Raw genomic sequence first — 14,099 nt, forward strand, 5'->3', positions numbered from 1 at the left:
TCTTGTAACATGCTTCTAGTCTCTAATTGCCTAATGTAGCATGCTTCTCGTCTCCAAATGTCTCTTGCAGCATTTTGCTAATCTCTAACTGTCTCTTGCAGCTTGTTTCTAGTCTCTAACTATCTCTCGTAGCATGCTTCTGGTCTCTAACTGTCTCTTGTAGCATGCTTCTGGTCTCTAACTGTCTCTTGTAGCATGCTTCTAGTCTCCAACTGACTCTTACAGCATTTTGCTAATCTCTAATGGTCTCTTGTAGCTTGTTTCTAATCTTTAGCTGTCTCTTGTAGTATGTTTCTTTTTTTTTTTTTTTTTTTTTTATATTCTTTATTTATCAGAAAAAAATTTTATCAGAAAAAATTTTTTTTCCTTCCAACAGAGTGTATTAAAAACATGTTCCACCAAGAAACAAAAAGAAGAAAAAAAAACCTTATAATACATGTATGCTTTCAATCCTTAATTTCTTAGTAGTTTAAACCTACGCCATCATAGTATTAAATACCCCTCTGCTATCCCCCTCCCCCCACCCCCCTGCCCACCCCCCCCTTTCCTTGCAGGATATTAGTGGGTTTCCTCTTTGTGACCGTTGTTTCTAACCGGGTATTGTTTTCTTCTGAAGTTTATTATGTAATTTCCTCCACATATCTCCAGGACGATTTAAATTCTTCCCACGATGCCCATTTATTTGAGCCTCCCTCTTCTACTATTAGGTCAACATTCCCTTCGTTATGATTTTCTATTTTTTGTATTTCATTTATACGGAAAATCCAATCCGATATTTTAGGGCTCTCATTTTCTCTCCATTTTTTTGGGATTAAGTTTTTGGCGGTGTCTAGCAGGATTGGAATTAACGAGGTTTTATATTGCTTTATGGGTTCGTCTGTCCCATGAAATAGGACCGTCCACGGATCTTCTCTTATTTCCTTTTTAGTTACAACTTTAATTATCTCTAAGATTTTTCTCCAATATATTTTAATAATGGGGCAGTCCCACCAAATGTGGGCCATAGTCCCAGTTTTTTTACACCCGCGCCAGCAATCCGAAGATTGCTCTACTACATATTTGGCCATTTTATCGGGTGTCGCGTACCACCTTGCAAGGCACTTGTAGTTCGTTTCTATCAGTTTAATATCTACTACCCCCGAGTGAATTAATTTAAAAATCTTATTACGGGTTTGTGTGCTACATTGTGACCCCAACTCTGTTTCCCACTTTTGGATGTATGGCGGGTCCTCCAGCTCGTCACCCTCTGAGAGAATCTTATATAAATGCGTTATGTTTTTTTTTGATTTTTCTCTCAGGCATAGCCGCTCCAAAGGTCTCAGTTCCTCTTCGCTACGAATTGGCTGAGGTAAGTTTGAAATGAAGTGGCTTAGCTGGAGGAACCGCCACACATCAATCTTCATAAGATCTGTGTCCGAACATAGTGCTTGAAATGAAGCTATTTTACCATTAACTAGTATGTCTTTTAATTGTGCGGTGTCTTTCCTTATCCAATTGCCCCCCACCTCCTGTTTACCCGGTGTGAAATAATCGTTTTCTTTAAGAAAAATCAGGGGTGAATTGTATCCCCACTTATTTTGTGAATGTGTTCGATCCCAAATCTTTAAAGCTAAGCGTGTTATCTCGTGTGCGTGTGGTCCAATGGACCTGAACTGTGGAGGATTCCATATCGTGCGTCCTAAAAGTGCTTGACTCATTGTGTTCTCTACACTCACCCACCTCTTTTCATTTGCCTCTTTCGCCCATTCAACTACTCGAGACAGAACCACTGCATTGTAGTATCTTTTTAGATCCGGGACAGCCAATCCCCCTTGTCTTTTCCCCCTGCTTAACACCGCCATTGCAATTCTCGGTTTTTTATGTTGCCATATATACTTCGAAATTAAATTTTTCATTAATCTAAAATAGGCCGAAGAGAGCGGAATGGGCAGCATTTGAAACTTATAAATAATCTTCAGGATCAGTGTCATTTTAACTGCATTGATACGCCCTAACCAAGAGCGGGGGCATGTTGAAATTTTTTTTATTTCTCTTTTAATTTCATCGAGTAAGGGGATATAATTATTCGTGAATATTTTCCTTATGGTGTCCGACAGATAAATTCCCAAGTATCTGATCTCCTTACGCCAGGGGAAACGGAATTCTGCCCGAAGCTTCTCCTCTTCCTGGATACTGATATTGACATTCATAACTTCGGGCTTGCCGAGGTTTATTTTCAAATTCGATATTTTGCCGAATTTTTCCAACACCCTCAGCAAGTTCGGGATCGTAATCCTAGGCTTAGTGATGAAAAATAGCACGTCATCCGCATAGGCGGCTAATTTATGTTCGTCCCCTCCCAGCTTGATCCCCGTTATGTCCTGATTTTTTCGGATATAAGTCAATAACGGCTCCAGAGATAAAGCAAAGAGAAGTGGGGACAGTGGGCACCCCTGTCTGGTACCGTTTCCCATTTGGAATTGAGAGGAGGATTCTCCATTAATTTTGACCGAGGCCTGCGGATGGTTATAGAGGACCTGGATCCATTGGATCATTCTCGGGCCTATACCCATAACTTCTAATGTTTCTATCATAAGTCCCCAGTCTACCCTGTCAAATGCTTTCTCTGCATCTATAGACAGGAATAGAGCTGGGGACCCACTGTTTTTTAGGGCCTGGAGGAGGAGTAGTGCCCTCACCCCATTATCCCTACCTTCTCTCTCGGGTATAAATCCGACCTGATCTGGGTGCACTAGTTCGCTCATCTTATTCTTTAGCCTAGATGCCAGTATTTTGGCGAATAATTTTGTATCCGCATTCAATAATGCTATTGTCCTAAAGCTTGAGCAAAGTAAGTGATCCTTCCCTTCCTTCGGTATTACCGTAATTGAGGCCCGCAAAGCTTCTGCTTTCATATCGTATTTTGTGCCGAGCCCGTTCATATAATTACATAATCTTGGGACTAAGATTTCCTTGAATTTTTTATAGTAAATTATCGTGTACCCGTCCGGCCCTGGACTTTTGCCCAATTCCGTCTCCTTTAATGCTCTATAGATTTCCTCCTCAGTAATAGGTCTGTCTATATTATCTCTTTCGCTCTCTTGTAATTGGGGTAAGTTGGTATCATACAAAAATTCTTTAATAATTTCCTTATCCCCTTTAACACACCTCCCTTTTTGGCCTACATTATAAAGGGCATTGTAGTATTGTCTAAATACCTCCGCAATTTCCTTAGTGGTATGAACCATCTTCCCGTTCTTGTCCTGGATTTTATCAATAAAGTTAGTCCCCCTCCTCCCTTTTAACTGTCTCGCTAAATATTTGCCAGTTTTATTTTTCCCATAGTGTCTCTCTCTGACTCTCCCATCATGTGACCTCCTTGCTTCCTGATCCATAAGGTCCTTAAATTCCTCCCTTTTATTAATCAAAAGGTGAAAAAGTTCCTGCTGTTGGACCTTTTGTTTTTTATGCTCTTGTTCTAATCTATGGACTTCTTTAATCAAGTTCTCCCTTCTCTGTATTTTAACTTTTTTTTTATTTGCGCCAATGGAGATGAGGATACCCCTAATATATGCTTTATGTCCTTCCCATAGGGAGGCACCCGAAGTGTCCCCTGTATCGTTCGTCGAGAAGTAGAATTCTAATTCTTTCCGGATTATCTCGATGGTATCGTTGTCCTGTACAAGATTTTCATTTAATCGCCAAGTAAAGGGTTGTCTGTACAGCCCTGGTATCCTCATCTTCATTGTCACGGGAGAATGATCTGACAGGGAGACTATTCCTATCCCTGTCTCTGCGACGTCCTCTAACAACCTGTGGTCCACCAATATGTAATCCAACCTGGAATACGTCCCGTGCACTGGGGAATAGAAAGAATAGTCCTTAGTTTTTTCATGTTGTGTCCGCCATGCGTCCACCATTTGATGTTGTTTCAGGCGATGTTTAAATATTTTCAGAGTCCTCTCATTCGTCCCCCTTGCGCGGGACGTACTGTCCATGGCGGGATCCATACAAAAATTAAAATCCCCTGCTAGGATTACATCACCAGATTTAAAGTCTGCTAATCTTCGTAAGATCAGTTTCATGTATCCTAAGGGATTGTTATTTGGACAATATACATTAGCAAGAGTAAACACCCTGTTTCCTAGCTCTCCTTTGAGGAACAGGTATCGGCCCTCGGGGTCAGTCAGTCTGTCGAGTAGAGTGAATCGTGTATGTTTCTCGAATCCAATTGCCACCCCCTTAGCCCTCCTAATTGGGGAATCTCCATAAAACCAGGTCGGGAAGCTGTCTGAATATAACTTAATATTCAAATCCTGGGATAGGTGGGTCTCCTGCAAGAATACCACTTCAGCTCTGCATTGATGCAGTTCCTTTAAAAGTTTATACCTTTTGTTTGGGGCATTTAATCTTTTTACGTTGTAGGATATAAAATTTACCTCAGTCGTCCTGAACTGGCTACTGGCATGCTTAATCTGTACCTATTTATCCAACCCATGATTTCCATATCTCTTTCGGTCCCCCACTCTGCAAGGCAATTCTCCACCCACCCCTCCCCCCACCCCCCCGTCCCTTCACCCACCCCCCTCCCCCACCACTGGCCCGATCCTGGCCTATACTTGACATTGGGTGGCACAGCTCCCCTCTGCAAGTAATACCTTCCAGGGTGTGACTCCAACTGCGGTCTTCCACTTCAACACCCCCTGTCCCCCCAACCTTAGGGGGAAAGAGACAACGTCTCCGGACAAGGAGTGGTGGAGCCCGGATCCGCCCTACCTGTCCATCTTCCTATCCAACCCACCCCCGCACCCCCCCCCCCCAGACTCCCCCCCCCGCCCCCACCCTAAAAAAACCAGACAGAAAGAGAAAAAAAAAAAAAATAACCAGAGACAATCGAATAACCAAAGGGCCAGAGCGGGAAGCACTGGCAACCCCCTCCTCCCCTCCTAATAGACCCGCTACCATTAACATTAATTTTCACGAGAGTCTCGGGGGATCTTAAGGGGTGGGATTCCCAAGTTATTACAGAAGTCCTCAAGTTCATCTAGGAACTTTAACTTGAAAGTCCTTCCCTCTCTCTGGACTATCAGAGCTGTCGGAAACCCCCAGCTGTATCTTATATTGGCACTTCTCAATTGTTCCAGTAGGGGTTTAAGTTGTCTTCTCCGTGCCAGGGTCCCTGCGGAAAGATCTGCAAAAACTTGTAGAGTTGTCCCTTCATATTGTAATGAGGGCGATCCTCTTAGTTTACTCCAAATCTTGGTTTTGTCCTCATAAAGATGAAATTTTACAATCATGTCTCGAGGTACCTCTACCCTTAGTCCTGGAGGTTTCCTCACTCTATGGACACGATCTATCTTTAATTCTTCACCTTCCGCTCTTCCTAATAAAGGGTTGAAAAACTTCCTCATTTTTACACCAAGGTCTTCTCCTTGTTGTTCAGGTAGGGCTCTAATCCTCAGGTTCTGACGTCTGCTCTGGTTTTCCTGTTCCTCCAGTCTGTATAAGATGTCCCTGTGAGCCTCTTGCATTTTTCTAGACTGCGCTTTTAAGTCTAGTATTTCCTGAGCCTGTTTACCCATTAGGTCCTCCGTTTCTTCTATCCTCCTTAACAGGTGACCCATATCCGCCCTAACGGTTAAGATCTCTGACTTAATTATATTTTCCAGTTTCAAAAACATTTCTTGTATTTCACCTTTTGTAGGTATTTGGGAGATATCTGTCTGCTCTCTATTTTTACCTTCCAGGTCTGACTCTGTCTCTTCGCCAGAGGAATCGCCCTGGGTCCCAGTTGGTTTTCCAGCCTCCTTCCTCCTCTCTCGCTTGCCCAGTTGCTTTTTTTCTAGGCCTGGACTTTTTTGGCTTGTCTCTTTAAGGTATTTCTGGATCAAGCTTGTATTTAAGCTCTCTTTAGGGACTTTAGAGTCATTAACTTTTGGGTTTCTACCCCTCATGTTGTCCCTCTTTGGCTTTCTCCTCCCCAGGGTTCCCTTTCGTTTGGTGACACCTTGGAAAAAGACTACGGAGTTGCAGAGAAAATACCAAGAAAGGGTGCAGAGAAGAATAAAAATAAGATAGTTAAATCCTTTCCTTTGAGCTGGCTTATTGGCCTGTCTATGAGACAGCAAGCTCTTCACTAATAATCAGCCAATGGAGCTCTCTGATCACGGTAGGCAAAGGGAGAGATCTACTGCACTTCTCCGTGGGCCAGAATATCTCCCTTAAAATGTCCAAGTCTTGGGCGTTAGGGGCCAAGAAAAAAAAAAAAAAAAGAAATAATACCAAACGAACCACAGGAGGTCCCCTTTTATCCCTTTACACTTTACACTCAGATGTATTCTCCCAGCAAAAAAAGGGACTGAAAGTGTGATCTTCAAATACTAAGGGATTACCAGACGCTATATTTGGGATCTTCGGTCCCTCCTGCAATAGGGGAATCCTAATGCGACTCTCAATCTTTGTCGTCCCCGGCTTCTCCACTCATTCAAAGCGGGGGCATATGATCTGGCCCGTAACGGCCTTAAACACAGAGGGGACCCTTAAACTGGGCTGTCTTTAGTTTAGATCAGCTCAAGCCGAGGCAGCAAAGAAAGGGACGGAGGAAAGAGAAAAAAAAAAAAAAAAAAAAGACCCACCAATCAAAAGTGTATCAGAGTCCAGTGCTGTACTTTTCAAGGCTTAAATAACATGTAAAAATTGCCATGTGTAATCAGTGTCCAGGGCTGTACTTTTCAGGGCTTAGAATAGCATATGAGTATTACTATGTGTATTCAGAGTGTTGCTATTCAGAGGATCTAAGTGGTATTTAACCACTTGACCACTGGGCACTTAAACACCCTTAATAACCAGACCAATTTTCAGCTTTCGGTGCTCTCACATTTTGAATGACAATTACTCAGTCATGCAACACTGGACCTATATGAAATTTTTGTCCTTTTTTTCACACAAATGGAGCTTTCTTTTGGTGGTATTTAATCACCGCTGGGTTTTTTATTTTTTGTGCTATAAAAGAAAAAATACAGAAAATTCTGTAAAAAAATGAATTTTTCTTCATTTCTGTTATAAAATTTAGCAGATTAGTAATTTTTTCTTCATAAATTTTGGCCAAAATTTATACCACTACATATCTTTGGTAAAAATAAGTACAAATTGGTGGATATTATTTGGTCTTTGTGAAAGTTATAGAGTCCACAAGCTATGGTGCCAATATCTGAAAATTGATCACACCTGAAGTACTGACGGCCTATTTCAATTCTTGAGAACCTAACATGCCAGAAAAGTACAAATACCCCCCAAATGACCCCTTTTTGGAAAGAAGACATTCCAAGGTATTTAGTAAGAGGCATGATGAGTTTTTTTGAAGTTGTCATTTTTTCCCACAATTCTTTGCAAAATCAAGATTTTTTTTACTTTTTTTTTTTTTTTCACAAAATTGTCATATTATCAGTTTATTTCTCACACAGCATATGCATACCACAAATTACACCCCAAAACACATTCTGCTATTACTCCCGTGTACGGCGATACCACATGTGTGAGACTTTTACACAGTGTGGCCACATACAGAGGCCCAACATGCATGGAGCGCCATCAGGCGTTCTGGAGCACCCAGGACAATTCTGACATTTCTCTCCTACATGTAAAAATCATCATTTATTTGCTAGAAAATTACATCGAATCCCAAAACATTATATATGTTTTTTTAGCAAATACCCTGGAGAATACAATGGTGGTCGTTGCAACTTTTTATCTCGCACGGTATTTGCGCAGCAATTTTTCGAATGCTTTTTTTTTGGAAAAATAACTGTTTTGTGCTTAAAAAAAAAAAAAAAACACAGTAAAGTTAGCCCAATTTTTGCATAATGTGAAAGATGAAGTTACACCGAGTAAATCGATACCTAACATGTCACTCTTCAAAATTGCACAGGCTCGTGGAATGGCGCCAAACGTCGCAACTTAAAAATCCCCATAGGCGACGATTTAATTTTTTTTTTACTGGTTATATGTTTTGAGTAACAGAGGAGGTCTCGGGCTAGAATTATTGCTCTCGCTCCAACGTACGCAGCGATACCTCACATGTGTGGTTTGAACACCGTTTTCATATGTGGGCGGGACTTACGTATGCGTTCGCTTCTGCATGCGAGCACATGGGGACAGGGGCGCTTTAAAAAAAAAAAAAAAATTTATTGTTCATTTTACTTTATTTATTTTAGTTTGACATTTTTTTCCCCAAAAATAAATTTTTTGATCACTTTTATTCCTATTACAAGGAATGTAAACATCCCTTGTAATAGGAATATGGCATGACAGGTCCTCTTTACAGTGAGATGTGGGGTCAAAAAGACCCCGCATCTCACCTCTAAGCTGGGAAGCCTGAAAAAAAAAAAAAAAAAAAAAAAGATTCTGGATTTGATAGTATTGGCGAGTCGGTAGAAGCACCGGAGGGCGGCGGGAGGGGGGGGGTGTCTATGGCTGGGTATTGCAGGGTATCACCGACTATGGCTGGGTATGGCTGGGTATATCAGAGTATGGCTGGGTATCGCAGAGTATGGCGTTGCAGAGTATGGCGTTGCAGAGTATGGCGTTGCAGAGTATGGCGTTGCAGAGTATGGCGTTGCAGAGTATGGCAGGATATTGGAGGGTGTTGCAGAGCACTGCAGAGTGTTGCACGGTATTGGCGGGTGTTGCAGAGCATTGCAGAGTGTTGCAGGGTATTGGTGGGTGTTGCAGAGCATTGCAGAGTGTTGCAGAGCATTGCAGTGTTGCAGGGTATTGGCGGGTGTTGCAGAGCGTTGCAGAGTGTTGCAGGGTATTGGTGGGTGTTGCAGAGCATTGCAGAGTGTTGCAGAGCGTTGCAGGGTATTGCAGAGCGTTGCAGGGTATTGCAGAGCGTTGCAGACTATTGCAGAGCGTTGCAGGGTATTGCAGAGCGTTGCAGACTATTGCAGAGCATTGCAGGGTATTGCAGAGCGTTGCAGACTATTGCAGAGCGTTGCAGACTATTGCAGAGCGTTGCAGACTATTGCAGAGTGTTGCAGACTATGGCAGACTATGGCAGACTATTGCAGACTATGGCAGACTATTGCAGACTAATGGCAGGGTATTGCAGAGTTTTTGCAGGGAATTGAGGGGTTAATTTTCAGTGAGCAGCGATGTGGGCACTGCAGATGCAGCCCACATCGCTGCTGACACCGATCTCCTCCCCCTCCGCTGTTCCGATCGGTACAGAGAGGGGGAGGGAGGAACCGGCGTCATAACATGACGCCGGTTTGTTTACAAGTGATCACTCCGTCATTTACCGTGATCCGTGATGCGCCGGGTCCTGTGGACCCGGCGGTCACGGATGCTCTCGAGTGCGCGCCCCAGGGGGCGCGCGAGAGCGGAATTCTGGGAGGACGTCATATGACGGCCTCCCACAGTTAAGAAACCGCCCTAAAGCCGTCATTCGGCTATAGGGCGGTTATTAAGTGGTTAAGTCCGTCAGCTTGCTCCTTAGTTGCTACTGCTCTATACTTAACTGGAGAAAATATAACAGTCCAAGAAAAAACGATTTGGTTGGGTCTGACCTGTTTGTAGTCTTCTTCGCTATTTTAGCTCTTCAGCTCACAGGGGCTGTACTCGCTCCGCAGCGTCTGGTGGAAGAGTATGGGGGGGTGGGTAGAGCCGAGGGCTCCGCTCGCTCCAGCGAGGTCCTCCGTGCCGTCTACCGGTGTCCCTCCGGGTCACGCTGGGAGTGCTCTCTGGCCCAAGCGAGCGGGCGTTCGAGTGTGGGCGCTGGGGCTGGAGCAGGCATCATTTAGGAGCGCCGCGCTCTCTCACTGCGCTCAGCTCCGGATGGTACGGCGAGTCCTCCTCCATCCCTTCGCGTGGAAGCCGCAGTTAGGCCCCTCCCCTCTCACGTACGCCGCATGACGTGCTCCCCCCTTGTAGTATGTTTCTAATCTCTAACTGTCTCTTGTAACATGTTTCTAGTCTCTAGTTGTCTCTTGTAACATGCTTCTAGTCTCTAACTGTCCAATGTATCATGCTTCTAGTCTCCAACTGTCTCTTACAGCATGTTTTGCTAATCTCTAACTGTCTCTTGCAGCTTGTTTCTAGTCTCTAACTATCTCTTGTAGCATGCTTCTTGTCTCTGTCTCTTGTAGCATGCTTCTGGTCTCAAATCTTTTCCTATAGTACAGGGGTATCAAACTGGTGGCCCTCCAGCTGTTACGGAACTACTAGTCCCATCATACCTCGAGTCATGCTTGTTACTTTCAGCCTTGCAATGCCTCATGGGACTTGTAGTTTTGGAACAGCTGGAGGGCTGCCAATTTGACACCTGTGCTGTAGTATGTCTGCAGTCTCTGACCATCTCTTGTAGTTTGTCTATAGTCTCTGACCATCTCTTGTAGTATGTCTGCAGTCTCTGACCATCTCTTGTAGTTTGTCTATAGTCTCTGACAATCTCTTGTAGTATGTCTGCAGTCTCTGACCATCTCTTGTAGTATGTCTGCAGTCTCTGACCATCTCTTGTAGTTTGTCTATAGTTTCTGACCATCTCTTGTAGTATGTCTGCAGTCTCTGACCATCTCTTGTAGTATGTCTGCAGTCTCTGACCATCTCTTGTAGTTTGTCTATAGTTTCTGACCATCTCTTGTAGTATGTCTGCAGTCTCTGACCATCTCTTGTAGCATGTCTGTAGTCTCTGACCATTTCTTGTAGTATGTCTGCAGTCTCTGACTATCTCTTGTACTATGTCTGCAGTCTCTGACCATCTCTTGTACTATGTCTGCAGTCTCTGACCATTTCTTGTAGTATTTCTACAGTCTCTGACCATCTCTTGTAGTATGTCTGCAGTCTCTGACCATCTCTTGCAGTATGTCTGCAGTCTCTGACCATCTCTTGCAGTATGTCTGCAGTCTCTCATGATTTCTTGTTGCAGTCTCTAATTATATCTTGTAGCATCCTTCTAGTCCCCAGCTTGTCTCTTGTAGCATGCTTCTAGTCTCTAACCATCTCTTGTAGCATCTATCTAGTCTCTAACCATTTCTTACCGCATGCTTTTACGCACAAGCAAAAACCCAACAGATCAGTAGGTCGACTTCAGCCTGCCCATAGATGGATTTAAAACGTGGCCAGCTCCTGCATCTGTCTATAGTTGGCTTTAGTCTCTTAACTATCTCCTGTAGTGTGTCTGCAGTCTCTGATCCTCTCTTGTAGCATGCTCCTAGTCTGCAAGCATCTGCTGTATCTAAAATACGCTGTTCACATTTCTGCAGCTGCTACAGGTAGGTGGGTGTGGCTACAGGTGAGTCTTCCCATTGATGCACTGTCCAGGGTTCCCATGGCAACAAGAGAAATTGGAAAGTTGGAAATTCCCCCGTTTGCTCATCTTTACATCTCATCCAATGACAACCACCATCCTTCTACCCACTATTATTTGTAGATTGTATTTTGTCTGCCAGTAAGTCAGAGGACTGAGCGTCACCTCTGATTGGAAGAAGAAATCAAATATAATTTTTCATTTCCTTCCTGAATTAAATTTAGAATTCTTCTAAGAGCGTGGAAGGAAATTTGGTATATGTGCAACCAAAACAACACAACAACCAGCAAAAAAAAAAAAAAGGAACTTGCTTAATCTGTCAAATTTAGCATGGCTTAACCGCTTCTTCCCCCCCCCCCCCCCCTGCTGAATGACCGGGACATTTTTGGCGATTCGGCACTGCGTCGCTTTAACTGACAATCACTCAAACAAAATTGACGTCCTTTTTTCCACACAAATAGAGATTTCTTTTGGTGGTATTTGATCACCTCTGCGGTTTTTATTTTTTGCGCTATAAACAAAAAAAACACAATATTTTGTACTTTTTGCTATAATAAATATCCCCTTAGTTTAGGCCGATATAAATTATTCTACATATTTTTGGTAATAAAAATCACAATAAGTGATATTGATATTGATTGGTTTGCACAAAAGTCATAGCGTCTACAAAATAGGGGATTGATTTTTAGCATTTTTATTATTATTATTTTTTTACTAGTAATGGCGGCGATCTGCGATTTTTATTGGGACTGCGACATTACGGCGGACGCATCGGACACTTTTGACACATTTTTGGGACCATTGGCATTTATACAGTGATCAGTGCTATAAAAATGCACTGATTACTGTAAAAATGTCACTAGCAAGAAAGGGGGTTAAACATTAGGGGGCGATCAAGGGGTTAACTGTGTTCCCTGTGTGTGTTTCTACCCAGGTTCCCCGAAAATATGACCTAGCGTGACTGTCGTGATGGCTGCAATATAAGCCCTACCCCCCTAATAAGCCCTAGTTAAAGTCCTTGTAAGTCTTATTTTCAGGGTAGGGCTTATTTTCGGGAAACAGGGTAGGGCTTATTTGGGGGGTAGGGCTTATATTGCAGCCATCACCGACAATCACGCTAGGTCTTATTTTCGGAGAAACAGGGTAACTGTAGGGGGAGGGGAGTGGCCTAGAGGAAGTGACAGATCGTGTTTCCTAGCTATTAGGAACTCACAATCTGTCTCTCCTCTCAGAACAGAACAGGGATTTGTGTGTCCCAACCAGGCACTTCCCAGGATACCACTTGCCGGCCCTCCTCCGAAGAGTCCTCCCCCGGTCACTTGCACAAGCTGTAGTGCCTCTCCAAGCTGAGAGCACACCCAGACACCTTGAATCCTCCCTCAGTTACTGCGCCTTGGACCAGCCGGGTCCGAGACTTGGGAACAGACGGATCCCTACTCCAGACCAGGCAGGTCTATCAGGGGCCTTCAACAGGAACATGTTGCGGGTTGTCGAACACCCTGTGACCAGGACCCCTCATGGGGCTACCCCGATCCTGGAACCAGAACAGACCACAGGTGTCTCATGAACCCCTCTCCCCAAACACGTGACCCACACCTCTTAAGTGCTGTGTCAGGAGGTTTCATTCTCAAGGCCCTATGAGCCCTGACAAACTCAATGGGAGTATCCTCAGGTTTTTCCATTATGTTGTTAAAAATGTATCTCATGGCAGAAGAAAGTTGGTCAGAGTTAATCGACCCCTCACCCTTATGTTGTTTCTCCTGCCTCTGTTATCAAGGTCTTCCAAGTGTCTGTCAATTTCAATCAGATGAGCTGAGTGGGATGCTGTGGTGGCTTCCAAATGGTTTATAGCCCTGTCTCTCCTACCATCAGGTCTCTCCATAGTGGCCATTTGTTCTGTCATTTTAATGTATGTGGCAATAGCTGTCATGTCCCCCAGAGCGAGGGGATGGTTTGGGTTTCCTGACCCGTTTACCAGGTCCTCTGCAGTAGACTGAGAGTCATCACTGAGCTCTTCCTCCCCTCCTCGTGTCGGTGCCATCTTGCATGGTGTGCCGCAACCCGATCTGGTCTTGCTTTGAAAGATCTCCTGGATGCTGCGGGTGTGGGAAGTCGCTGACAGCCATGATCGTGTCCCAGTGTTGTGCCTCTTCTCATTATAGAGTGTATGGAGTGCCAGAGAAGGGCTGCAGGGCCACGGGTCTCCTGGAGCTCTGTGATTAAGCAGCCATCTCCGCCGCGTGCCAAGCCACGCCCCCTTCCTACTTTCTTTCTTTTTTTTTTCTCCCTTCATTCTTTTCCTCCCTTTTTATCATTCTTTCTCCATTCCATCTTTCCTTCCTTCATTATATACCCTACCTACACCCCTTATCTTTTCTTTCCCTCTGTTCTTTATCCTGTTATAAATTGAACAAAATGCCTTCCTTCTCTTCGACCCTCACTTCTTTATCTTTTCTATTTCTTTCTTTATTTCTTCCGTCATTCTTTCCTTCCCTTTTTATCATTCTTCCTTCATTCCACCTGTCCTTCCTTCCTTCATTAAATATCCTACATACAGTCCCTTGAAAAAGTATTCATACCCCTTAATATTTTCCTAATTTTGTCATGTTACAACCAAAAACATAAATGTATTTTATTGGGGTTTTATGTGATAGACCAATACAAAAAGTGGCACATAATTGTGAAGTGGAAGGAAAATGATAAATGGATGTCCAATTTTTTAACAAATAAATATGTGAAAAGTGTGGTGTGCATTTGTATTCAGCCCCCTTTACTCTGATACCCCTAACTAAAATCTAGTGGAACCAATTGCCTT

This window comes from Lithobates pipiens, unplaced genomic scaffold (genome assembly GCF_037356315.1).
Source record: "Lithobates pipiens isolate NorthernLeopardFrog02 unplaced genomic scaffold, aLitPip1_a1.2 Scaffold_27, whole genome shotgun sequence".
Lineage (NCBI taxonomy): Eukaryota > Metazoa > Chordata > Amphibia > Anura > Ranidae > Lithobates > Lithobates pipiens.